Source organism: Bactrocera neohumeralis, chromosome 3, assembly GCF_024586455.1.
Source record: "Bactrocera neohumeralis isolate Rockhampton chromosome 3, APGP_CSIRO_Bneo_wtdbg2-racon-allhic-juicebox.fasta_v2, whole genome shotgun sequence".
NCBI classification, from domain to species: domain Eukaryota; kingdom Metazoa; phylum Arthropoda; class Insecta; order Diptera; family Tephritidae; genus Bactrocera; species Bactrocera neohumeralis.
In genome coordinates this window covers 41310594-41336839 of record NC_065920.1, presented here as the reverse complement: position 1 = coordinate 41336839, position 26246 = coordinate 41310594, and the positions used below count along the sequence as shown (strand labels likewise).

Below are 26246 nucleotides of genomic sequence, written 5' to 3'. Positions count from 1 at the left end.
ATAATCCCTATATATTCCGACTTTTGGTGTTTTTTTTTTATTTTACTAAACTGACAACTTCTTTCATTTAAGTCAGTTGTATTTTAGTTTGTCATTCTAAGCAATAAATACACTCCTTCCATAGTTCTCTGCTGAAAACACATGCAAATTCGTTCTTCCTTTAAATGTGAGTTTCGGTTTCTAAGAAATAAATAGTTCACGTTTCAAATTATTCACCATGGTCTGGAACTGGTTGCCATGCCATCCCTTGTTGATAGGTCCGGATTATAAGTAGATTGTAAAGGCATCTCTTCTAATCAAGCTTCATACAACGTAATTTCTTTATTGGCCAAAGCTAGCCACTTCTTGGCGATAGCTTCCATCAGCCTGGAACCTTTTTCTTGTCAATACCTTGTAAAAACTTCAAAATTTAAAGAAAAGACTGCAACAGTTTTATGTCTAATTATAATTTTTAGCTGAAATTCTTTATATAATGAGAAGTTATAAACCTTCCACAAAACAATCTAAAATTGGTATATCTGACAACAGTATTTTTATGTCTAGCGTTGTTGTTTAATTTTTAGCAGAAATTCTGTGTTATATAATGGATTTGAAGTTATAAACCTTCCATTTAAAACAATCTAAATTCACATCAGCCAAATTAATTATTTTTTCGTCGGGAAAAGTCCTCAATTTTGAATCTGTTAGTCCAAATTTATTTTTCTACATCTAGGAAGTACCTTGATTACAGGCTCTTGGGAACTATACTTTATGTTTTTAGTTTCGACTAAAACTTGATTAACACATCTCCTGGAAACATTAAAACTTTAGTAACGCGTCTCATCACACTCTGACATCGCTTCACAACATAACGGTTGGTTTGTCTCACCTTTTCACTTTCATTAAAGAATCGGGGTTTTTAAGGAGGTTAGTGATAGTTTTTCCATGACGACCAAATTTAGCAATACCATTAGTAATTAGGTAGCAGTTTCATTGAGAGACTTTATTGAAACCCGATCATAATTTGATAAATGAGCTCCAAGCGGCTCCAAAAGAAAATATAGCTAAATCGGCTTAGCTCGTCGCACCGAATGTTTAGATATACATATATTGGGTAGTCGAAAAAGTTTTTTCGTATTTCTAATCAAACTTCAACTAATTTTTTTTACATTTTATAATAATAAATAAATAAACAAATATGTACCATTTTGGTCGACCAATTTTTGCCATTTTACCGTTAGAGATATTATTCCATCAGTGTAAATCGAAATTTCAAAATTTCCAGAATGAAAGCAGCGAACCATTGTTGTGCTTTACGAACTAGTACAGCATTGTCTCCGTAAACTTCACAAATTTCTTGGTGGCTTGTGTGGCATTCTTCTTTTTTTATACAAAAATTTTGAAATAATGCGAGTTTCTTCATTATTTTCACACATTTTTGAACAGCTGTAACTTTTTTCAACTTCCTCGAATTTAATTTTCCTTTTTGGTTAAATGAAGCTTGAGCTTTCCAACACTATAAGGTATAATACAATGTGATTGTTAGCACTGGAGATATACGACTGTAATGACATCTAATGACAAAATACGAAAAAACTTTTTCGACTATCCAATGTTTTACAGGGTCTCAAACGCTTCGCCCTGGATGTTATAAATATTGTGGCAAACTTAATATACCCTGCTCATGGTACAAAGAGCATCCACAAACCTATATAATTGCTATTTTTGTCATATGAAATTAAATATACTTTTACCATTAGGAGCAAAATCTATTCTTGCTACCCAGACCTTGCATACTACTATAGTCATAAGTATGTAATAATGTGGGTGAATAAATGTATCAATCTTAATTAAGATTTTACTTTGCGGTCAGACATCGACTTCAAGGATAATACCATTCAAAAGCAATGGCTGAAGCCTGGACACATGCCAGCAAATGTTTGCTTCCACACTTGACACATATGTACATACCAAAGTACACACAAAGTTACACGAATATATGCTTGTGTGGCTAAATACAGTACAAATTGCTGCGTGTGGGTGTGTGTGCTTTGCTGCATTAGTAATATTAAGGTAACAAATGCTGCTTAGCTGCTTACTACTAACAACATTGAGGAATGCTATCACCACAGGAATTTGGTAGGAGACATACAAGCCACTGACCGTAATTGTGCGAATACACATGCACACCCACACACATACACATTTGAGCACTTTCATATTTGTATGTAATATATAAATTCATTTGTATGTACAATTTGGCTGTATTGCAGCCACAACTCAGGCCTACACACACGCACGCAAGCACGCCATTAATGCAAACATGGCGGGCGAGCAAACTTTACTCGTAGCAGCCACCAACATTTTAACCGAAACTCCAACAGCAACAAAAACGATCAACAAACTTGGCATTCGCTCACCAATCAAGCAGTTAACCACAAGCAACCGCCAACATTACCAACTGCCCCACCCACTGTCCAAACACCCACATGCCTCTTGAGTGCGCATAGCTGCCACATTGCGTCGCATGCCACACACACATATCGATTGGCCACTAATTGCGAGTGATGTGTAATGTCTAAAATTTCCAACAATTTCCAACTAAGAACATAGAAACTTGATAACAATGAACTTGTGTGGCATATGGTGGCCGCTGAAGCGTCTGCTCTGGCGCTACAATTTATTTCGCCTGCCACATGTGCTTCATGCTGCCTGTTCCTTGCCACAAGCGCGCTCCTGCCTCCTGCTTGTCTGCTGCTGCTCTTGCCTGCTTTCTCGCTTCATTTCATTTGTTTCTTGCTGACTGCATCTACATAATGCTTCCTTATTTTATTGTTTGCTGTTCTTGGTGCTCATTGTTTGCCGGTTATGTTGCAAATGGTTTTCCCGCTTAATGTAGATTTAATGTATCGAGTCATGATTTCATCTGCTTAGGCGAAAATCGAAAACAAAGCGATACAGCATATCGTATGAGTTCATTTACATATGTACATTTGAATTAAGCATCAGGGAGAAGACATTGGCGATGTTGTAGTAACTTTGAAGAACACTTATGTATTTGAAAAAACGATTAAATTAAGTATATACAAGCTTATGTCGATAAGTACAACTATAAGCAGTTGAGTGGTGAGGACTATGTAGCTTTAAATGAATAAAGAGGAGCCTTTTAAAGACTTCTGCTCTTACCTAGAGGGTTTACATGTGATTTCCCTAGTCAAGAATAAGCTATCTTATATGTATCTATAACTGGCGGAGGTACCGTTAAATCAATCACTTATAAACATTTCTTTACTAAGTCAAAAAAAACGGATTCTTTGAAAAGAAAAAGTTATGCTTATTTCATAAAGGGTATCTTCTTCTTCTTCTTAATTGGCGTAGACACCGCTTACGCGATTATAGCCAAGTTAACACCAGCGCGGCAGTCGTTTCTCCTTTTCGCTACGTGGCGACAATTGGATATTCCAAGCGAAGTCAGGTCCTTCTCCACTTGGTCCTTCCAACGGAGTGGAGGTCTTCCTCTTCCTCTGCTTTCCCCGGCGGGTACTGCGTCGAATACTTTCAGAGCTGAAGTGTTTTCGTCCATCCGGACAACATGACCTAGCCAGCGTAGCCGCTGTCTTTTAATTCTCTGAACTATGTCGATGTCGTCGTATTTCTCGTACAGCTCATCGTTCCATCGAATGCGATATTCGTCGTGGCCAATGCGCAAAGGGCCATAAATCTTTCGCAGAATTTTTCTCTCGAAAACTCGTAACGTCGACTCATCGGATGCTGTCATTGTTCAACAAGCCTCTGCACCATATAGCAGGACGGGAATTGTGAGCGACTTATAGGGTTTGGCTTTTGTTCGTCGAGAGAGGACTTTACTTTTCCATTGCCTACTCAGTCCAAAGTAGCACCTGTTGGCAAGAGCAATCCTGCGTTGGATTTCCAGGCTGACATTTTTGGTGGTGTTAATGCTGGTTCCTAAATAGACGAAATTATCTACAACTTCAAAGTTATGACTGTCAACAGTGACGTGAGAGCCAAGTCGCGAGTGCGAAGTCTGTTTGTTTGATGACAGGAGATATTTTTTGCCCTCGTTCACTGCCAGACCCATTTTCTGTGCTTCCTTGTCCAGCCTGGAGAAAGCAGAACTAACGGCGCGGGTGTTGAAAGTTTTTCGTCTGATAACAATTTGCAACTCATTTCACACTTATCTTAATTTATAGACACTCAAATAAATATTTCCATCTCAACTACAGACAGACTCACCTATTGCAACTGATCCAGATTTGTATCAGACTGTCAACTCGCACAGCATTTTTAAAAATGATTAGAAGAAATTTATATATATGTGACCTGGTCTACGAAAAGGGAGCTAACGTGCGAAAACTAGTTTGGGAAAATCGTCAGTTTCTCGTTATCTCATTAATTGTTCTCCTTTTTTTTGACACCTAAGCCTCCTTTCCGTAGACCAGGTCACATATACGATTTTCCTTTGTTAAGAATACCAGTCTTCTTCCTTACTTCTGTCGATTAGTTTTCATAGGTATTGTTCTTTACGTGGCGAGCCCCAAACCCAGCGGACAACCCTGTGGAGGGGATGTTTCGCCTACTCACTTTAGCTCGCCTTCAAACGGATCTTCTTAGGTTACCCAGAAGATACTTGGTCAAGGACCGGAAGTCGTGAGCTGCTTGAGCCATATGTAAAATAATCGTTTCTGGCCACTCCCAAGTGATTGGCGATCAGAGAACTTTCCTCACTTGCGTGAACTTCTACACGTGACTCCATCCTCCAGTCCATACTCCATACCAATCTACTTCCACAAATAAAAGAACATCCGCCATGTTTGCTACATTTTTCTACCCTGAGTAAGGTACTTTAAGTTTGCCATGAAGTTTGAAACACTCTGGAGGAGACACCGGCGAGCTTAAAAAATAATGGCTTACTGTACATATGCAAAGTGGACCCCCTTGGGATATATATCTGAACTAATTTTCTCCACAAGAAGCTGCCCATTTATCCGATCCGCCAATATCAGGCCATTACATCATATATATGTAGTTTTAGTTCAAACTGAACGATCCCATTCTTGTGCTTGAATGTAAAAATTTGAGGAGAAATCTTTAAATTTGGCATGGGAATATCTTACGAAGAAATTGTTCAGACCAAGTTAAGAATTTAACGTCTTTACTTGTTTGGATTTTTAAATTATCTTCTATACAGTTTAGGCTACGATTAGAAATAGTATATAATCTTGAAATATTCTCTGTTAATTGCTTTATCAAAAGACGCATTTGTCTTAAAAACGATTCTGACAAAATACCGACGGCTATTTCTAAAACATGTGATAATTACTTTATTATTCGTTCAATATACACAAGATGGGTAAATATTCTTCCAACTCTATAGAAGAAATCTTTCATTATTCGTCCATGTAAAAAGTAGCAGATCTTCAATGGAAAACCGTCGCTGTATTGTTAAGTTTACCGCTATTTCCGAATTATTGAAAGCAAGATGCAGTTTACAGCTCCGATCTCTTTTAATGTTTCATGTTTAATGTATCTCTGGAGCCTTTAAGGAAGTGTCTCACTCAACACTTATTCATAAAGTATATCTGCCTGGTTTTCAAACTTCTATATTGGAACTTGTTTAATAGTTTACAAGCCGCTATATTTCATATTGCCTTCTTAGATGTCTGTGGCGTTTCAACAATGATTCCACTCTGTAGCTGCCTCGGTTTTGTACCGACTCTTTAAAAGAGAACCAAAAATTAATTTACAAATTATAATGTAAGCGTTTAATGTACAATTTCATAAGTTATATGCTTTCACTGGTTTTATTCACAATTGGTTAATGTCATTTGAAGAGTTAAGTTACTTTTGGATCTTAGTCACAGTGCACCCAATATCTTAAGTTGATTGAGCTGCTTACAATATTATCTGTTCTTGAACATGGTTCAGTAATTTAGAAACAAAAATATTAAATATACCAACCAATTCAAAATAATTTTTAAGTTGGTTTTAACAAATTTAGCTTTCAGCTCTGAAAATTATAAGAACATCTCTTCAGTGTTGAAGACCATTAATTTTCTGAAATTAAACTTAATTACTTTCATTATTATGAAATCAGTTTGGTTCCCCTTTTTACTGGTGTAGACATCGAGTGGAGATCTTTCTCTCTCTTCGCTTCCACCGTCGGATACTGCATTGAATACTTTCAAAGCTAGCGTGGTCTCTGATTGGCGTGATCGGACCACTGCCACTCCCACAAATCGTCATTAACCGAAATCACATAAAATGCCATAACTAAGGACTAAAATAAGATATAAAACTGTAATTTGGCACAGGGGATCGCTGTAGCAAGGGTCACCTGTGGATAAAAGATTTAAAAAATTGGGCGTGGCCCCGCCCCTAATATGTCTAATGTGCATATCACCTAAACCACTAAAGCTACAAGAACCAAATTCGCCCAGCTACTACTACCGAAAGTGCATGAAATCGGATGAAAACCCCGCTCACTCCCCATATAACGGTACTGTTCAAAACTATTAAAAGCGCGATAAATCAATTACATTTAATTTTTCCACTGAAATGGTATGGGAGAGCTTTATGGGAGCCGGTGTAAGAATTGGACAATGGGCGTGGCACTGCCCACTTTTTTGGTGAAATCCCATTTCTCACGACCCGACTGACCGATTTCGACGGAACATGGTATTTTGAATTGTTTTCATATTTCTATGTTACGTTGTGAAAATGAGCAAAATCGGACAACAACAACGCTTACTTCCCAATAGTCCCAGTCCATAATTCCAGAAGTAATTAATATAACGAGATAAAACTTTGCACGAATAATATTTTTGCAAGTAGTTGTGCCACCTTATGAAAAAAAATTGTTCAAATCCAACCAAAACTGTTCAAGACCCTAGGTACCGAATATGTGGACCCCAGTACCTATAGTTGACTTTTGTTCGAAAATATCGGTCAATGTGTGAGATATGCAATAGAAATTCAGATAGAATCCTTTTCTTACAGTGGTAATTCTGTGTATCCAAAATGGGTGGAATCGGGTCAATACCTCCCTGAGCCTCCATACCTAATATTAGGTTGCCAAATATATTCCTTCCGCTTTTTTGTCTCTTGAATTTCGCGGCTATGTACAAAGCGCTATAGAGCTCGTATCTGGCAATACCATACACCTTTGACAGGTCTGGACAAAACCTATAAAATGACGCTAAGCGTGATTAGTTTAGATATTGCGTTCAACAGTTATAGACGTGTAAACATGGAAATCACTAACGCCGAAATTCGCGCTATTTTAAAGTTTTCCTTCGTTAAAGGCAAATCCGCTAGAGAAACGTTTCGTGAGATTAATGGTGTTTTGGGGGATGGTACTCTATCACTTCGAACTGCGGAGGAATGGTTTCGACGATTCAGAGCGGGTGAAAACGACACAATGGATAAGCCAGCCGGCGGAAGACCTGTGACTACGAATACCGGTCAAATCATGGAAAACATCGAGTTAGACCGGCATTTGGCATCTCGTGACATTGCTCAGAAGATGGGAGTTAGTCACCAAACCATTTTAAACTATCTGCAGAAGGCTGTTTACACAAAAAAGCTTGATGTTTGGGTGCCGCGTGATTTGACGCAAAAAAACCTTCTGGACCGAATCAACACCTGCGATATGCTGCTGAAACGGAACGAACTCGGTCCATTTTTGAAGCGGATGGTAACTGGTGACGAAAAATGGATCAGATACGACAATATCAAGCGAAAACGGTCGAGGTCCAAGGCCGGTGAATCGTCCCAAACAGTGGCCAAGCCGCGATTGACGGAAGGTTTTGCTGTGCGTTTGGTGGGATTAGAAGGGAATTATCCACTATGTGACGAATAAGGAAAGGGGCTTCTACGAAGGGGTTATTATGAAGTTAACGTCTTGATGGAAACAGATTATCGAACGAAACGGCGCATATTTGAACTAAATCCGATCACTGGCAAGAAAGCAGAAGGGATATTTGACAACCTATGTGTATGTATAATTAAAACCACGCCTTTTCGTTAAGTTAAAAAAATGATTACTAAAGAAGAGAGGATTACTAATAAAAAATTGTGTATGAATTAAGACCAAATCAACTGAAGTTCCTTTTGTCTTAATTTGAGAGCTCCTCAAATTGCTATGAAATCCTTCCAATTTCTACTTTTAAACAATGTTTGTTTAATTTTGGTTTTAAATATTCCATTTATCGGGAAGAACTACAAGTCGCCGTGCCACAATTTGGGTTTTGCTAGTTTCCAAGAAATTAACGATTCCATTAGAAAATTCATCAATTTTCAACTAACAACTATTAGCTGAACAAATGATTGACACTTTGATGTGGCCAACTGCTATCTACTCAACAAGTTAGAAAGGTGTGTCAATATCAATTTATGCGTGTGTGTGTGTGCGAGTTTACGAAGGCGGCTACTAAATGCAACTGCCTTGATTACTTTCACCTTGCAGTTTAACTGCAAGCATGTTGTACTCGTTTGTATATATTTGCGTGTGTGTATGTGTGTTTGTGTGGCTGCGCGTACATGCGTGCATATAAAATGTCCTAAGTACTTAAGCAACTAAAGCGAAAACTTTATCTTAACCCGTCAGTCAGTCAATCCGACAGGCTAACAACTACTACAAGCACCACTGCACACACACACACACAGACAGTACACACTCACCCGAGACAGCGGCAGCCAACTGGTTGAGTGAAAGTGTTGACGAGCGAGCTGAATGATGGAAACATGCAGAAATAAAAGGGTACACGAGAGCACTTCGAGGGAGTTGTGGCCGCCTTGCACACACAAATGCACCGAGACTTACATAACTGCATGTATGTATGCATTATATATGTACATATGTATAGGTATGTAATTGCATGAAAATCACAGGAAATTTTAATTTGAACGGAAAATGGTTGTGGCCGGAAAAGACCAACTAAAAACGGAGAAAACAACTTTGTTACCAAGATACAGCCGACAAATTGAATTTAATTGTTGGAAACAGCAAAACCAACGGCGATGTTGCAATGCCAACATATACGTATTCAACGTTTAGCATGCAACAAAAGTATTGTCAAAGAAAAAGCAACAGAATTCTTGTCTTCGTAGTACAAATGCACTTGGGTAGCAACACAAATTCGTAGTTGTGGCAGCAACAAACATTTTCTTGACACAACTTTTGAGGTTACAAGTTCTTGAAAGGAATTTACAGTTATTTGCTTCAGCAGAGCTAACAGATATTCAAATAGAAAACTAATTAGAGTACGAGGTTTGTTCAAAAATAACGTGAACTTTGTATTTTTTAAGAAAGTCTTTATATGTAATAGGTTGTCAAATATCTCTCTTCCGCTTTTTGCTCTTTATTTATTTCTTTATAAAAAGTGTTACAGTGATCGGATTTAGTTTAAATATGCGCCGTTTCGTTCAATAATCTGTTTCCATCTAGACGGCAACTTCATAATACCAACCTCGTAGAAGCCCCACTCCTTATTTGCGAAGAACTCGGACAGCCACTTTTCACAAGCCTCTTTTGAGTTCAAACACGAACAGGTGGTAATCACTTGGCGCTATGTCCGCGCTATATGGTGGTTGCGATAAAACCTCCCATCCGAGCTCCCGGAGCTTCTGACGAGTCATCAACGAAGTGTGAGGTCTGGCGCTGTCCTGGTGGAACACTACACCCTTCCTGTTGGCCAATTGTGGACGCTTCTGGTCGATCGCCTGCTTCAAGCGGTCCAGTTGTTCGCAGTAGATGGTAAAATTAAGCTTCTGGCCATATGGGAGCAATTCATAGTGGATGATTCCTTTCCAATCCCACCAAATACACTGCCAAATTTTCATGCCCGTCAATCCCGGCTTAGCCACTGTTTGGGACGACTCACCGGCCTTCGACCACGACCGTTTTCGCTTGATATTATCGTATGTGATCCACTTCGTCGCCAGTCACCATCCGCTTCAAAAATAGGCCGATTTCGTTCCGTTTCAGCAGCATATCACAGTCGTTGATAGCGTCAAATCATGCGGCACCCATACATCAAGCTTTTTTGTGTATCCATCCTTCTGCAGATGGTTTAAAATGGTTTGGTGACCAACTCCCAACTTCTGGGCAATGTCACGAGATGCCACATGCCAGTCTATCTCGATGTTTTCCACGATTTGATCGGTATTCGTCATCACAGGTCTTCCGCCGATTGGCTTATCACGGAACGTTTCTCTAGCGGATTTGCCTTTAGTGAACTCCATGTTTACACGTCTATAACTGTTGAACGCGATATCCAAACTAATCATGCAAAGCGTCGTTTTGTAGGTTATGTCAAGATCTTTCAATGATGTATAGTATTGCCAGAAAGGAGCTCTGTAGCGCTTTATACATAGCCGCAAAATTGAAAAGACCAAAAGGCGGAAGGGAGATATTTGACAACCTAAAAATATCAATTTTGTCCCCCTCGAAGTAATCATTCGCGGATATATTTTTCCAAGCCTCAAAACACTTCAGTCACTTTCGAAGCAATAGCTGACATTTGAAATCTTTTTGGGAAAATTTTAATTCCTTCAACGTAAAGCGGTCTCGGACACAATTTATATTATTCACTATAACCTCTGCCTAAGATAATGTAACTATCGCGGTTTCTGAGCAGGCACGCATTAGTAAAAAGATTTTAACTTCACTCGCACTGTGACAGTGGATTTAATTTGTCTAAATGCCTGCACTCTCAATATCTCAAATAGATTTTGAGTTACAGCAGAGTCCTATAGTTTAATCAACTCCATCAGTTTATCTTTAAATGCGTTTTTTTTCGAAACAGTATTTTTCGAATTTACCTCAGTTCTCCACACAATACTTTACAAACTTTTTAATCTGTGAAAATCGAGTTTTGATAGGTACACTTTCAGGTAAAATTCAACATTCGACCTGTTTGTAAAACGTCTCCATTTTTTAAATTTTTTAATTTTTAAACCTAGTTGAGAATTATTCTTTTATGTTTCATCCGACCTTCTCGGTGTCACTGCAGCAGTGGAGAAGCTTGTTTTAGCGCCGTCAGAGTTCGTAGATAACTCGAAAAAAACTGAATTTTTCTCTTAAAATTTTTTATTGTGTTTTCTTATACATATATTTAAAAATATACTTTTAAAAATTGAAAAAAATTATATTTAATTTTTTTATTATTAAACCTAGCTTTTTAAGCTGTCATACTAGGTGTTCACCTTAAGGGGCTAAAACCATTAAATCATGCTTTTTCGAGTACATACCCTGTATACTCCGAATACCCTGAATAAAAGTACATCAAGGAAATCCCACATTGTTGGCTGTATAACATTTCGTTTATCCGCTAATTTGTCTCCGAACCTAATAAAAAGAAAAATAGAATATGAATATTAGAAATTCTTGGACAATGCCAGTCGAAACACCATTATCACATAAGTTCCATTCACGTGACCACAGAAGACATATGCATGTACATAATGTATATACACAACTACATATGTATGCTATATGTGAGTTTGCATAAACTATTATTACTTTCACATATTTCCTAACCACTCGCCTAAAACTCGCACTTTCTATTTTCTTCTTTGTTCGTTTGCCAAGAGAATAATCTTTATTAAAGTGTGCAAAGTTTTGCAAGTTGCCACACTGCAGCCAATTCCCACACATCTAGAACGATTCTTATACAAATCTACATTCACAGGGCGCTCGGTGACAAATGCGTCTTTGGCACATTTTTGCTCCCGTTCTCTTTCAAATGTACAGCTGTCACATCCGTTGCTGTGGTTGCCTGCAACAATTTCGTGTGAGTTTGTGCATGCCACGGTAGCTGCGTTATAGTTAAAACTATAGATTGTGTGGCAACTGCGCTGTGAGAAGGTCTTAGTTGTGAAATACTGAAGATTGTTAGTGGCTTAGATTGTGAGAAAGTTTTCGGATTGATTAAGCGGCAACTGGAGAAAAGTGTCAAGTAGAGCTTAAAAGTGCTTTCACTTTTATCAAAGTTGATATGTGTGCGTTGCATGCTTACAGGGTGGGTTCAATTGCTTGCATATGGACGAGGAATACTTTTTTTGAAACAGCTTTAAAAAATGCAGCTTTGATATTTTAATCATAATGATACTTAGTTTTGAGGGATAGTAAAAGGTAACTGGTACAGTTAAGCGCCGCACCAGTCCTCTTTTCACTCTCAAAGAGAGGGGCGTTCAAAAGCTCCGTAAGTTCCTGAAATGCGTAAAAAAAATGTATCTTCATCATCTCCTTCCAAATGCCTTATATCATATCCGAAAGAATATAGGAAGGAACCATGGGAAGAATACACAACCCTCCGAATGATATTTCTTATTTAAAGCACTTGGCTGCACTGGGAACCTGATTTGTGTCCTAAACTAAATAAGATCCTTCATTAAAGGGAGATCGGAAGGTCTGGTACACAAAGTGAGCTGTGCATGAACGTGTCATATACTCTCAGTAGAGATTACTTCACATTTTAGATTTTTTTTGCCATGAGTCAGATCATTATTATCTTTGTTAATGATAAAGCGAAATCGAGTAAGAGCGAGTTCATTTTCCAAATTTCCAACCTTCACCCGGTTGAGAGCAAATATTTCTACGATACGATCTATTAACTATCTTACTGCTATGATGGAAACAAACTCAAAAGTTGATTAGTTGGGGTTAAGTTAGAAGCAATCATTAGGAACTTAAAAGCCACGACTTTCGGTCAGGCGTTATTTCGCCATTAAATTTTAACCAGCTTGTGAACTAATTCAACTCAGTTTTACATTCTCCATGCTTCTTGCTTCAACTGTAAAAAATATTTTTAAATAGTATATGGGAATGAAAGATCAATTGGTAGAGAGCACTTCAGGTTGTCGAATGGAAATAGCTGCAATAATTTAAGTGAAGCAGCAGCTCTCTTTCACCCATATTGCTCTTTGATTGTCTAGCTGAACCAGAATCTTCTCGGTGTGTAGATAATTTTTGAAACACCTTAACATCTTCACATCTTTTCATCTGCCCGGGACCACTTTCCTAATCTTTATTCCCCGAACATTGTATACTAAGTTTGCATGATGTTTGTAACATCCAGTAAAATACGTTGGAGACCCTATGAAATATACTTTTATATAAATGATCAGCGTGACGAGTTGAGTCGATTTAGTCATGTCCGTCTATGTGTTCGTCCGTCTGCATATACGCAAACGGAGGCAGAGTTTTTGAAATATCGATATGAAATTTTGCACACATTCATTTCTCTTCAAAAAGCTGCTCATTTGTTGAAACCGCCGATACCGGACCATTGCCAACTGATCGACAAAAATCAAGTCTTTGTGTGAAAAACTCTTTTATTCAAGATTATTTCAAAAAAAGGCTAGAACTATTTTAAGCATATTATAATTAGGATACCAAATGTCGCAGAGCAAAATTATGATGTTCTTTGTTACTAATTGAAAAAAGGGGCAAAAGCTGGTATCCCAATTAACTCGGAAGTGAGAAAAGTTTTAAAACTTGAAACTGAGAATTTTAGGTAAATAACTGAAGGGATTCGAGATTTACGAAGCTCATAGGATCTTGAAGTTCCTTATCTTTTGCTTGCTTGAATGGTATTCAGTTTCGCCGAAAATATACAAAAGAGGACGCTGAAAAAATTAAATTTCTCTTGCCGATATCGGCTACCCTACTACCAAACCTCCGATATCCATTAAAAAATATATATGCGAAAAGTACGAATCAAACTCACAAAAAAAGCGATTTCAAGGTTTTATCGAAATCCGCATTGATTACACACTCCAAACTTGAAAAGTTTCAAAATACAACAAAAATTATTGTTGTTGCTGCAGTATAAAGTGAGAAGGAAAATGCAGTTAAGGAATTAGTCTTTTCGTAATTCTTAAAAGCAACTAATAAACACATGCACATGTTGCCATGGACACATTGCCAACCACTAACACCGACACGTTCTTGTGCGGCACTTGAGGGATAAAGTTTCATTATACACTCAACGACAACTACATGAAGCCACATCTTCGGCCCGCATGTGCTGCTACACGCTTAAAGGCTTGCAGTACAATCCGCAGTATAGTTCTAGTATTTCCACACACACTCACTCACTCACAAATACACGCACATGTGTGCGAGTGTGACTAGAAAGACATTCAGCGAATATTTTCACTTCCAAAGCTGGGCGAAGCTTTAACCGCAACAGTGAAGCGTTGTTAAAATTTCAAAAAGTTTTTCCTAAGAAAATTACCGCAAGCGTACTGATGGCCATAACATAAATGTGCCTGTGGATGCCACTTGTGGTGCTGAAAGCTATGTGTCCAGGCATGTGGGTTGCCATTTACATGTGCGTAGGTTTGTGAGGTTTCAGCAGAATGTATGAAAAGCTGAAACTGGCCCTCAATCAGCTGATTGTTAAGTGGCTGTAGGAAGTGACTAAGCGCTAGCAAATCGTTAGCGGCTTCGAGTATATTTTAAAATATTAAGCAGATTCAAAATATACTAAGGTTAAGATATGTCATTGGTGTATAGACAAAAATTATGTGAGAGTAAATAATTCCTTCTTTGGTCTTTCAAATATGACGGTTAGCGGATCAAAATCTACTTCCCGGAAGGATATTGAAACTGAAACTAAGCCCTTCACTGAAAACGATTAAAATTTAACTAAGAGATTGAGACGTGGGGAGATCTGAGACGTAGAAGAAAGAAGAAATCCATGTGGCAGCCACTACGATGTTTTCAGTTGAACGTTCCACTGAAATCTATATCGTCGGACCTTTGTAAGAAGTCATTAAAAGTGGTTATCTTCCTTGATACAAGTAGTTGGCGAAAGTTATAAAATATTAAGTATAAGTGAAGCTACACAATATCATAAATGAATGTGACAATAAGTACGCTTTGCCACAATTTCAATTTGTGTATAAGATGAAAGCCAATCTTCTTTCACGAGCCCAATTCTCTCTGATTTTTTTTCCAAATTTTCAAGAGATAAGCGAAGCGAATATTTCAATTTACTTTGTACGGTGACAACCACGAAAAACAGCTAACAGTCACCGAACAAAAATAAAATAATTTTTTATTAGTTGCCTCCTCGCACGAGGACTGAAGCGAGATGAAGGTAGGTGTGTTACTGTCATGCTGCCTAGTTCAGCTACTTGGGAACGCAGAGATGTGCTGGCCATGATGCTTTTGTGCCTTGGCAGCATGGTACACTGCTTATTAGTCTCACAGCTTTTATATATCTTAAGGTCTGAAAAGTTCTTAAGACGACTCTATCCATTGCATGTATTGCACCGAACCGTGGTAGAGTTTGGATGGAACCTTTAAGCGCATATACAGAAGAAAATTTCTTCCCGGCACATGTTGGACTCAATGTCAGCATTGATAAGACGGAATTTTTCTAGTGATAACAATATTGATTCTTTACTTACACATTCCAACTAGTCTTTCTATTCTCGAAATAGTAGCCCTTGACCGGATAAAGTCTGGGTCAATTCCGTTAACGTAGTACCAGCTGTTGTGAAAATTAAAAATTTCATAGCCCCAATAGTCTGGATTCAGCAGAACGCTGCTGAAGGAGGTACACACAAGTCAGAATACTGCACTCCATCGAACACGATAACTTTCGCAGAAATCATGCCTACATTCACCTGCTTGAAGCTGAACTGCTTCTTAAAAACATTGCTATGATAAACTCTCACGACGATGCGATTTCGAACGCGACCGAATGCTATAAATAGTTTCATCGACTACTTCCAAGAGAATCGCGTCTTAGATCCGCGCGAAACTTCGTTCTGGATACTGTTGTTGGTTAAACTTCTACCTATTCATAATAGACTACGATGCACGCATGACACTAACCGAACTCACTGAACACTCTATCCCTTTGATCAGACCCAGTAATGCCACTAAGGGATTTCGATGACATTTAGTTTTAAACTTTCCCCCAAACAAGGCTTAGGTACTCGCAACAACAACAACAATAATCCGATCAAAGAATATCTTATGGTTGGACTACACTCTTTTGCTATTAAAATATATGTATGTATTATTCACTCATTTCTGTTTTCAAACCCAATCAATCAAATCGATGTTTCGATATTCGGATCACAATTAGTGGTCTTACCTGGAACGCCATTTTGAAGTAATTTCAAGATAATTATAATTTTTAAGGTAGCCAGAGAAGAGAGTATTTTTTAAAGAAAAAAGTCACGGAATGAAGGAGGAAATAAGCATTTTACTGTAATAAAATGCAAAGAATTTTTTAATTACAACCTGAATTTTAATGAGAGTGAAAGTATAGGGAAGTTTAAAAAGGAAATGAAGCGGAAAGTAGAAACGACGTAGCAAATGTGGGCTAAAAACAATTTATGGAATATATTATTGTATAAACTGGTCAAGAGTTGGCGAGGTGTGTTTGCATCTTGCCGGAAGTATGCATGTGGATATATTTATAACGGTGCTTAATTTATTCTTATGGAATACATAGATGCAAATGAAAGTGCAAACGAATATGTATGTGTACTTATTTATAACTATATATTACACATACTCCACGTACATGTACATACCAAACAGCATGGCGCGTCTTTCATTTAGCCGCAAGTGCTGCAAAGAGTGCTCACTGAGAGCAGAGGTGCGGCGCCTTGCAGCGAAATCGTTTAAGCAAACGAGCACTTACATATGTATATTCGTATGTATTAATTGGAGCTCTTTTGTTTATGAGAAGTAACCAACAAGGAGTGGACTTCACAAATTTATGACATAAAGACCGGCAGCGTTGAGTTAAGTAAAGTTATAAAAATAATGCCACAATGATTTAAGCAAATGTACGCATTGGGGAAAACTAATATGTTGAAAACTTTGCTAGAAGAGTAGAGAAAATCAAAAATAAAACCGGAAAACACGTTAACTTCAGCTGCACCGAAGCTAACATGCCCTTCACTGGTGCATTTCTTTTAGTAACTATACATATGTATGTATGTTCAGTTTGTATGGAAGCTATATGCTATAGTAATCCGATCTGAACAATTTTTTCGGAGATTATGTTATTACCTTAAGCAGTAATCCATATCAACTTTCGTGATGATACCACGTTAAATGTGAAAGTTTTCCATACAATCCCTTGATTCTGATCGTTCGGTTTGTATGGCCGCTAAATGCTATAATGAGCCGATCTTAATAATTTCTTCCGATATTAAATTATTTCTATGAACAATAACCCATACCAATTTTTGTGAAGATATATTGTCAAATGAGGAAGCTTCGCGTACAAGCATTTGATTCCGATCGTTCAGTTTGTATAGCTGCTATATGTTATAGTAGTACGATATCGGCAGACGAGCAGCTTATTGAAGAGAAAATGACGTTTGCAAAATTTCAAAACGATGTCTTAAAAACTGAGAGACTAGTTCGTATATACACAGCCGGACAGACAGATTTTGCCATGTCCCTTTGGCTAAATCGACTTAGCTCAACATACTGATCATTTATATAGATATACCTTATAGGGTCTCCGACGCTACCCTCTGGGTGTTACAAACTTCGTGGCAAACTTAAAGCACTCTGTTCATGGTATAGAAATATGTTTCACTTTGGTGCATTATAATTAGTATCAGTATGCACAAGTGACCGGGATGATGAGAAGAGTTCAAATACGGGTGACTATTTGTCGGTCCATCCGTCCGTGAAAGCTGTCTTCTTCTTCTTCTTAATTGGCGTAGACACCGCTTACGCGATTATAGCCGAGTTAACAACAGCGCGCCAGTCGTTTCTTCTTTTCGCAAGCTGGCGCCAACTGGAGATTTCAAGCGAAGCTAGGTCCTTCTCCACCTGGTTTTTCCAACGGAGTGGAGGTCTTCCTCTTCCTCTGCTTCCCTCGGCGGGTACTACGTCGAATACTTTCAGAAATGGAGTGTTTTCGTACATTTGGACGACATGACCTAGCCAGCGTAGCGGCTGTCTTTTAGTTCGCTGAACTATGTCAATGTCGTCATATATCTCGTACACCTCATCGTTCCATCGAATGCGATATTCGCCGTGGCCAATACGCAAAGGACCATAAATCTTTCGCAGAATTTTTCTCTCGAAAACTCGTAACGTAGACTCATCGGTTGTTGTCATCGCCCAAGCCTCTGCACCATACAGCAGGACGGGAATTATGAGCGTCTTATAGAGTTTAGCTTTTGTTCGTCGAGCGAGGACTTTACTTTTCAATTGCCTACTCAGTCCGAAGTAGCACCTGTTGGCAAGAGCAATCCTGCGTTGGATTTCCAGGCTGACATTATTAGTGGTGTTAATGCTGGTTCCTAAATAGACGAAATTATCTACAACTTCAAAGTTATGACTGTCAACAGTGACGTGAGAGCCAAGTCGCGAGTGTGACGACTGTTTGTTTGATGACAGGAGATATTTCGTTTTGCCCTCGTTCACTACCAGACCCATTTTCTGTGCTTCCTTGTCCAGCCTAGAGAAAGCAGAACTAACGGCGCGGGTGTTGAGGCCGATGATATCAATATCGTCGGCATACGCCAGCAGCTGTACACTCTTATAGAAGATGGTACCTTCTCTGTTTAGTTCTGCAGCTCGAACTATTTTCTCCAGGAGCAGGTTGAAGAAGTCGCACGATAGGGAGTCGCCTTGTCTGAAACCTCGTTTGGTATCGAACGGCTCGGAGAGGTCCTTCCCGATCCTGACGGAGCTTTTCGTGTTGTTCAACGTCAGTTTACACAGCCGTATTAGTTTTACGGGGATATCAAATTCAGACATCGCGGCATAAAGGCAGCTCCTTTTCGTGCTGTCGAAAGCAGCTTTGAAATCGACGAAGAGGTGGTGTGTGTCGATTCTCCTTTCACGGGTCTTTTCCAAGATTTGGCGCATGGTGAATATCTGGTCGGTTGTTGATTTTCCAGGTCTGAAGCCACACTGATAAGGTCCAATCAGTTTGTTGACGGTGGGCTTTAATCTTTCACACAATACGCTCGGTAGAACCTTATATGCGATGTTGAGGAGGCTAATCCCACGGTAGTTGGCGCAGATTGTGGGGTCTCCTTTTGTATGGATTGGGCATAGCACACTTAAATTCCAATCGTTGGGCATGCTCTCGTCCGACCATATTTTACAAAGAAGCTGATGCATGCTCCCTATTAGTTCTTCGCCGCCGTGTTTGAATAGCTCGGCTGGTAGTCCGTCGGCCCCTGCCGCTTTGTTGTTCTTGAGGCGGGCAATTGCTATTCGAACTTCTTCATGGTCGGGTAATGGAACGTCTGCTCCATCGTCATCGATTGGGGAATCGGGTTCTCCTTCTCCTGGCGTTGTGCATTCTCTGCCATTCAGCAGGCTGGAGAAGTGTTCCCTCCATAATTTAAGTATGCTCTGGGCATCGGTCACTAGATCACCTTTGGGGGTTCTACAAGAGTATGCTCCGGTCTTGAAACCTTCTGTAAGCCGCCGCATTTTTCGTAGAATTTTCGAGCATTACCCCTGTCGGCCAGCTTATCAAGCTCTTCGTACTCACGCATTTCGGCCTCTTTCTTCTTCTGTCTGCAAATGCGTCTCGCTTCCCTTTTCAACTCTCGGTATCTATCCCATCCCGCACGTGTTGTGGCCGATCGTAACGTTGCGAGGTGGGCAGCCTGTTTTTCTCTCCGCTGCGACACGGCACTCTTCGTCGTACCAGCTGTTCTTTTGCTCTTTCCGAAAACCAATGGTTTCGGTTGCAGCTGTACGTAAGGAATTTGAAATGCCGTCCCACAGTTCCCTTATACCGAGTTGTTGACGAGTGCTCTCAGAGAGCAGGAGTGCAAGCCGAGTAGAAAATCGTTCGGCTGTCTGTTGTGATTGCAGCTTCTCGACGTCGAACCTTCCCTGTGTTTGTTGGCGTGCGTTTTTTGCTGCACAGAGGCGAGTGCGAATCTTAGCTGCAACAAGATAGTGGTCCGAGTCGATGTTAGGACCTCGGAGCGCACGCACATCTAAAACACTGGAGACGTGTCTTCCATCTATCACAACATGATCGATCTGGTGGGTAGTTTTTCGATCCGGAGACAGCCAGGTAGCTTGATGAATCTTCTTATGCTGGAATCTAGTACTACAGATAACCATATTTCGGGCCCCGGCGAAGTCAATCAGCCTCAACCCATTTGGGGATGTTTCGTCGTGGAGGCTGAATTTACCGACCGTAGTGCCAAATATACCTTCTTTGCCCACCCTGGCGTTAAAGTCGCCAAGCACGATTTTGACATCGTGGCGGGGGCAGCTCTCATAAGCGCGCTCCAAGCGCTCATAGAAGGCATCTTTGGCCACATCGTCCTTCTCATCCGTCGGGGCGTGGGCGCAAATCAGCGATATGTTGAAGAACCTCGCTTTGATGCGGATGTGGCTAGACGTTCATTCACCGGAGTGAATGATAGCACTCGGCGACGGAGTCTCTCTCCCACCACGAATCCTACACCAAACTTGCGCTCCTTTATATGGCCACTGTAGTAAATGTCACAAGGACCTACTCGTCTCTGTCCTTGTCCCGTCCATCGCATTTCTTGGACGGCGGTGATGTCAGCCTTTATTTTTGCGAGGACATCAACCAGCTGGGCAGCGGCACCTTCCCAATTAAGGGTCCGGACATTCCAGGTGCATGCCCTCAAATCGTAGTCCTTATTCCGTTTGCCATGGTCGTCATCAAAAGGGGGGTCTCTCATCCGAGGCTGTGTTTTCTTTTTCATTGGTATTGTTTTTTTACGTGGCGGGTCCCAAGCCCAGCGCACAACCCTATGTAGCTGTCACTTTGGTAAAAATTAAGGTATCTTGATGAGACTCGGTGTACGTGTTACTTGGAAAAAATCTAAGTCGTAGTTCGGAAAAATCGGAAATCCTCATTCACTTTGACTTCTTACCCGATCACTTGGATCATTGACTCGCCAAACCGAACGCTGGCGGCTCCTTCTTTACCCACATACCGGCTAGGGAGTTGGGGGTGGGAAGAAGTCGTTATAGAAGAGAGGCAGTGAGCTTCTTCATGGATTGGTCAAAGCTACGGTAGAAAGTTGGTGGAGAGTCTACTGTCGGGAGCCCTTTATCAATTCCAGTTTCAGACTTCCTGACTATTGCAGTGTCTTCCAGACCGAAGTTGCAGCCATTAAAGTAGCACTAGATTTACCTCCTCCTCCTTCAGAAAAGTGACCATCCACTCAGATAGCACAGCGGCGACACTAGCTTTGAACTCATTTACAGTGCGTGCAGGGCTGGTCGAAGAGTGCCTAACCTCGCTATCAATAAGACTGGTATGGGGCCAGGCAATAGCGACATCGCCGGAAACCATAAAGCTGATGAGCTAGCAAAGAAATTCACCTTAGAGGCGCTTTCGATAGAATGGAAGCTGATCGGTGCTCCCGTATCCTCTTATGGTCTACTGCTTAACAGCTGGGCTTTGCGTAAGCTTGGTCAGCGCTGGGACACAATCGCCTTTTGGCCCAAGATCGATGTCAAAATATCTATTGATCTCTTTGCCCTCAGTCTCTCTCTAGGTATGGGGTTTTTTAGCGGGCCATTGCCCTATTGTCGTCCAAGAGTTAGGCTGGGAATCCCAGGAGACGCCATCTGAAGAAGACGCAGTGGAAACAACTCAACACTTCTTTCATGACTGTCCCGCGTTTGGGAGGTCAAGACTTAAGCACTTGGGTGCGTATACCTACGGATATCCCACCGAGCTGACGGGAATGGAAATTAAACGCCTGTGCAAATTTGTTATTATTGTCTACTAAGCGTTTTGCTAATTTATAGTTCTTCACAGTAGTTCTTCTTTTTATGGCATTGCAATAGACTACATAAAGTATTCCACGTGCGCTCTGACGTAATCGGACCACTGCCACACCCACAAAACGCCATTTAACGAAAATCTACATAGTGCCATAACTAAACATTATAATAGGATATAGGACTGTAATTTAGCGCAGGGATCACAGTAGCCAGAGAATGAAATCGGAAGATAACCCCGTCCACACCACATATAACGGTACTGTTAAAAACTACTAAGAGTGCGATAAATCAATAACTAAATGTGGCAAAGACATACAATTCTACACCCGAGATGGCATGGGAGGGCTTTATGGGAGCGAGGGTAAAAATTAGACGATGAGGATGACACCGCCCACTTTTCTTGACTTTCTTGACTGATTTCAGCCAAATATCCACTGCAGACAGAATACGATGAAAACATGGAGCAGGGAACTAGTTAAAAGTGTTATTCCTTCAATTTATCGGTCATATGAAAAGCTCAATGGATGATCTGGAATTAACTTTGTGAAATAGCTAAATGATACCCATAAAATGAAATGCTTTTTCATTTGTAAGAATTCGCGAACAACATGACGAAGATGTTCTTTTAAGAAGCCAAAGTTTTTACCCAATTTATTTTTCTAATTTTTTTTTTGTGGTACGAGCAACAATATATAATATTTCAACATTTAATACAACATGGCAACACCATGTCAGCAAGTCAGCTGCGCCTGGCTTAAAAGGAACGCTGAAACGAATATGACACAAAACGGAACATTAAATACATAGTTAATAGTTAGGCTGGAGGCAGCTGGCAGCTGGCAGCCACCGCGTCACACATCAACCACCACATTTTTATACCCTGAACAGGGTATATTAAGTTTTCCACGAAGTTTGTAACACCTCGAAGAAAGCGTCGGAGACTCTATAAAGTATATATATAAATGATCAGTATATTGAGCTGAGTTGATTTAGCCATGTCCGTCTGTATATATACGAAGTAGTCCCTCAGTTTTTGAGATTTTGCAAACGTCATTTTCTCTTCAAGAAGCAGATCATTTGTCGGAACTGCCGATATCGGACCACTATAACATATAGCTGCCATACAAACTGAAAGATCGTAATCAAATGCTTGCATGGGAAACTTCCTCATTTGACGATATATCTTCACGAAATTTGACATGGATTACTGCTTAAGGTAATAATATAATCTCCGAAAAAATTGTTCAGATCGGATTACTATAGCATATAGCTTCCATACAAACTGAACATATAGTTACTAAAAGAAATGCACCTGTGAAGGGTATATTAGCTTTGGTGCAGCCGAAGTTAAAGTTTTTTATTGCTTTTTTTTTGTTTAGTTTCACATACGTATTTTCGAAATCTAGCCATCTCCAATGGAGATCAAATATTATTTGTTTACTAAGTCGTCCTGCTCGAAAGTTATTGGAGGTAAAAGTCCAATCTTATATCTTAAACCATGCTTTTTACATAATTTCAAAAAGAAATGCCTAAAAATAAGAAAATGTTTTATGTTTCGTAAAAGTTTTCGAATGTTTTTGTTTTTTTAAGCATTATGACTGTTTCTTATTTTATCAATTACTATCACGTCTACTTTTGAGCTTACTTAATATAAATATATAAAGAATAAGGGTGTCCGTTATTTGTCAAGTTGTTTATTTTTTGGATACGTATAGTTTTTTTTGTTGTTTTGCGTTAAGAAAACAAATCTACTACTTGAAAGCTTAAAAATAAATGGACGGAGCATTCCTAAGAATTAAGGATGTTCTGTGTTGCTCATACGACATGTTGTACTGTATACAGGATATTTGATGTATAATTTTCAATGCGGAATAATTACTTAATAAAGGAATGTTTACGGGAAAAAATAGTTTTGAATCTTTTTCTAGAACGAAAAATTTTGTATTAGAAAATCCTTATTTTACGGTTTTAGTTTTATTTATTTTGGAAATAAAAATTTATTGCAAAAAATCTAAACATTCAATAAAGTTATTTATGCTGGGTTGATAGTTTAAAATAAACAGCTTATTTACGTTGGAGCGCTTTCTTAGGTCAAAAGCCGAAAAATTAAAAAATATTGGGAGCCGTCATGTATGTGTACATATATATCGGTTCTTTCGCTGGATCATTTTTACAAAGAATACAAAGAAGGTTATATACTTTTCTCTACACTTAAAATCAGAAACATTCTGACCAAAGGTACTTTGGATATGAAAAAGAGTGCTTACATATGCTTTTATATTTTATAGAGTTCATGTCTTTATAAATTCAAGAATAACATAATATTACCTCTGATTACTGATCATACATCTTACTGGAGAATGATGCGAACGCCCCATACCATCTTACACTATGTGGAATCCTCTTAGGTATGAGACCACCATCTTTTAAAAACAAAGTCAGAATAGCCAAAAATATATTTCCGTATGAAAAACTTATCCTTCAATTGCCTGCCTATATATTTACCTCACCATTATTGTTGTTGCTGTTGTATGTGACCTCTGCACCAGCACGTCGTTTAAAGTCATTTGGCTTGACCATGAATAAATGAGTAATCAAGCGGCAACCATTGTGAAATTATACCCAGAGGGCAGCAACAATAGCAATAAAAGCAACAACAGCAATCGAAACAAAAATAGCAACAACAGCAACGCAAGTGCTATCACCAACAGCAATGGAAAATAATTTTTCTTACGAACAGAGATACAACAGACGGCTCAGCTTTGCCGTTTAACACATTTAGCTGCACAACACCACCTTTTCCGGCCGCTTCTCTACTCACTTCGCACAAACTTTTATTCCACCACCGCTCTGGGGTGTACACTTTATGCCATAACCTCTGATTGCCGTGCAACAAAGCTGATTGGCCAAAGATTTTCACTTCTTTTCCTCGGGGAAATAATTTAAGCGTTGCGTCTTCCGCAGAGCTATTTTCTTGGCTAGGTCTTTTATGTGCGTGCTGCTAACGGCATTCAACACGCAAACTTTCGCACAAATAAACAAACAGCTTGAGCAGAAGCTACGCAGCTTTGCGCTCAAAGTTCGTTGGAGACTCCAACAGCTAGCTGTCCACTGTAGGTTGTTGTGTAGGCCATCTTTACGGTGTTGGCGGCGTTTGTTAATGTTTCAAGAGGCAGCCGTTAGGAGTCAACAGTTAACAGCTACAATTTCGTTGTATTTAAATTTAGTCCAATTTAAGTTAAACGGCTTTTAGTTCCCCAGACAGCGGATGGGCAAATCTCTGTTTACAACTATGTCTTGCCTCTTTGTTAAATGCGGCATTATTGCATGTGTATTTGTTTCTGTTCTTTCTAGAAATGCGATGTATAAAGTTGCACGTTTTTACAGGCCACAATAAGTTGTGCTGTGGGAGTAGTTTAATTTGAATGACTGTAAACTGAAACGATTTTGTTTTATTAGTGAAACACTGAGTGGATTTCCATGTAAATTTCTTTTGATATATACCTACCTACACTACTGGGCAATTCTGGGAGTGCCATAATTTTGACATCTTCACTGAAGAGTTGTGAAGAACTGAGTGAGTTATGTTCTGAGAAAATTTTGACTTAATTCTTTGCGGAAAATTTCTAAGTGACAATCTAGGGTAATGCTATTCGTTCTATAAATTATTTCGAGGAACATTGTTGAGTAGACAAAACTTTCTTGACCGGATGTAAAAACATGATTATCTTAGTTTTATAGACCCGCCTGTGGTGAGAATGGATATCCACTTTCTATTAACCAAATCGTGGAGGAGAGTAGTAACCCTCATTTCTAAAGACTTTATGTATAAGAAGTGTGAGCCCAAAATATTGTTATTGTCTTCAATCGAAATGAATTTAGATTATGCATTTCATTTTCATTTTGTCTTCAGTATAGTTTGCATAAGATTGGCTTAAGAACTCCAGGGAAGTCAGTTCCTAAACTTTTTCAAAAAAAAAAAATCCGCTTTGAGTATATACATACATCAAATAGGAAGTAGTTCTTAAGTAACAAAAAAAATAGAACAACATCGAAAGCTTTCTAAACACAACGACTGAAACAAGTCAAATATGCAAAAAATGGATTGGTGTCTTTCAGTGGAATAGTTTCATCTCCGAGATTACATCTATAAGATGTTTTGGAAAAAATCAATTTCATCTCAGTATTTATATACCCTTCATAGACTATATTGAATTCGCAGCGAAGTTTGTAGCACGTAGAAGAAATGTCCCTCCCTTTTTGAGAAATCCATCTGAAATTGTGCACATGCTCTTTTCTCCCCAAAAAACTTGACGAAGCCACCGATGTCATGCTACTAGAACATAAGTTCTTGTAAGAAAACTTGAAACAGTGAAGGTTTTATAGTTTCGGTGTAGCTGAAGTTAAGGTTTTACTTGTATGCTTATACCCATTATGTCTCGCCAACCGTATCCTACTAAAAAATATAAAAACATGAAAAGCTAAGCTTAATTAGTTATAAATT

At 39.2% G+C, this 26246-nt stretch overlaps 1 protein-coding gene and 1 long non-coding RNA gene across 2 annotated transcripts in view; one reads left to right on the top strand and one right to left on the bottom strand.

The window, feature by feature from the left end:
- Positions 1-26246, top strand: part of LOC126752541 (uncharacterized) — a 281963-nt gene that overhangs the window by 87599 nt on the left and 168118 nt on the right. The window lies entirely within an intron of this gene.
- The window catches only part of LOC126752734 (uncharacterized), a 343225-nt gene continuing 324287 nt past the window's right edge, over positions 7309-26246 (bottom strand). The window contains exon 2 of the long non-coding RNA XR_007666034.1: positions 7309-7442. This is a non-coding gene — a long non-coding RNA (uncharacterized LOC126752734). The remainder of the gene's footprint in view (positions 7443-26246) is intronic.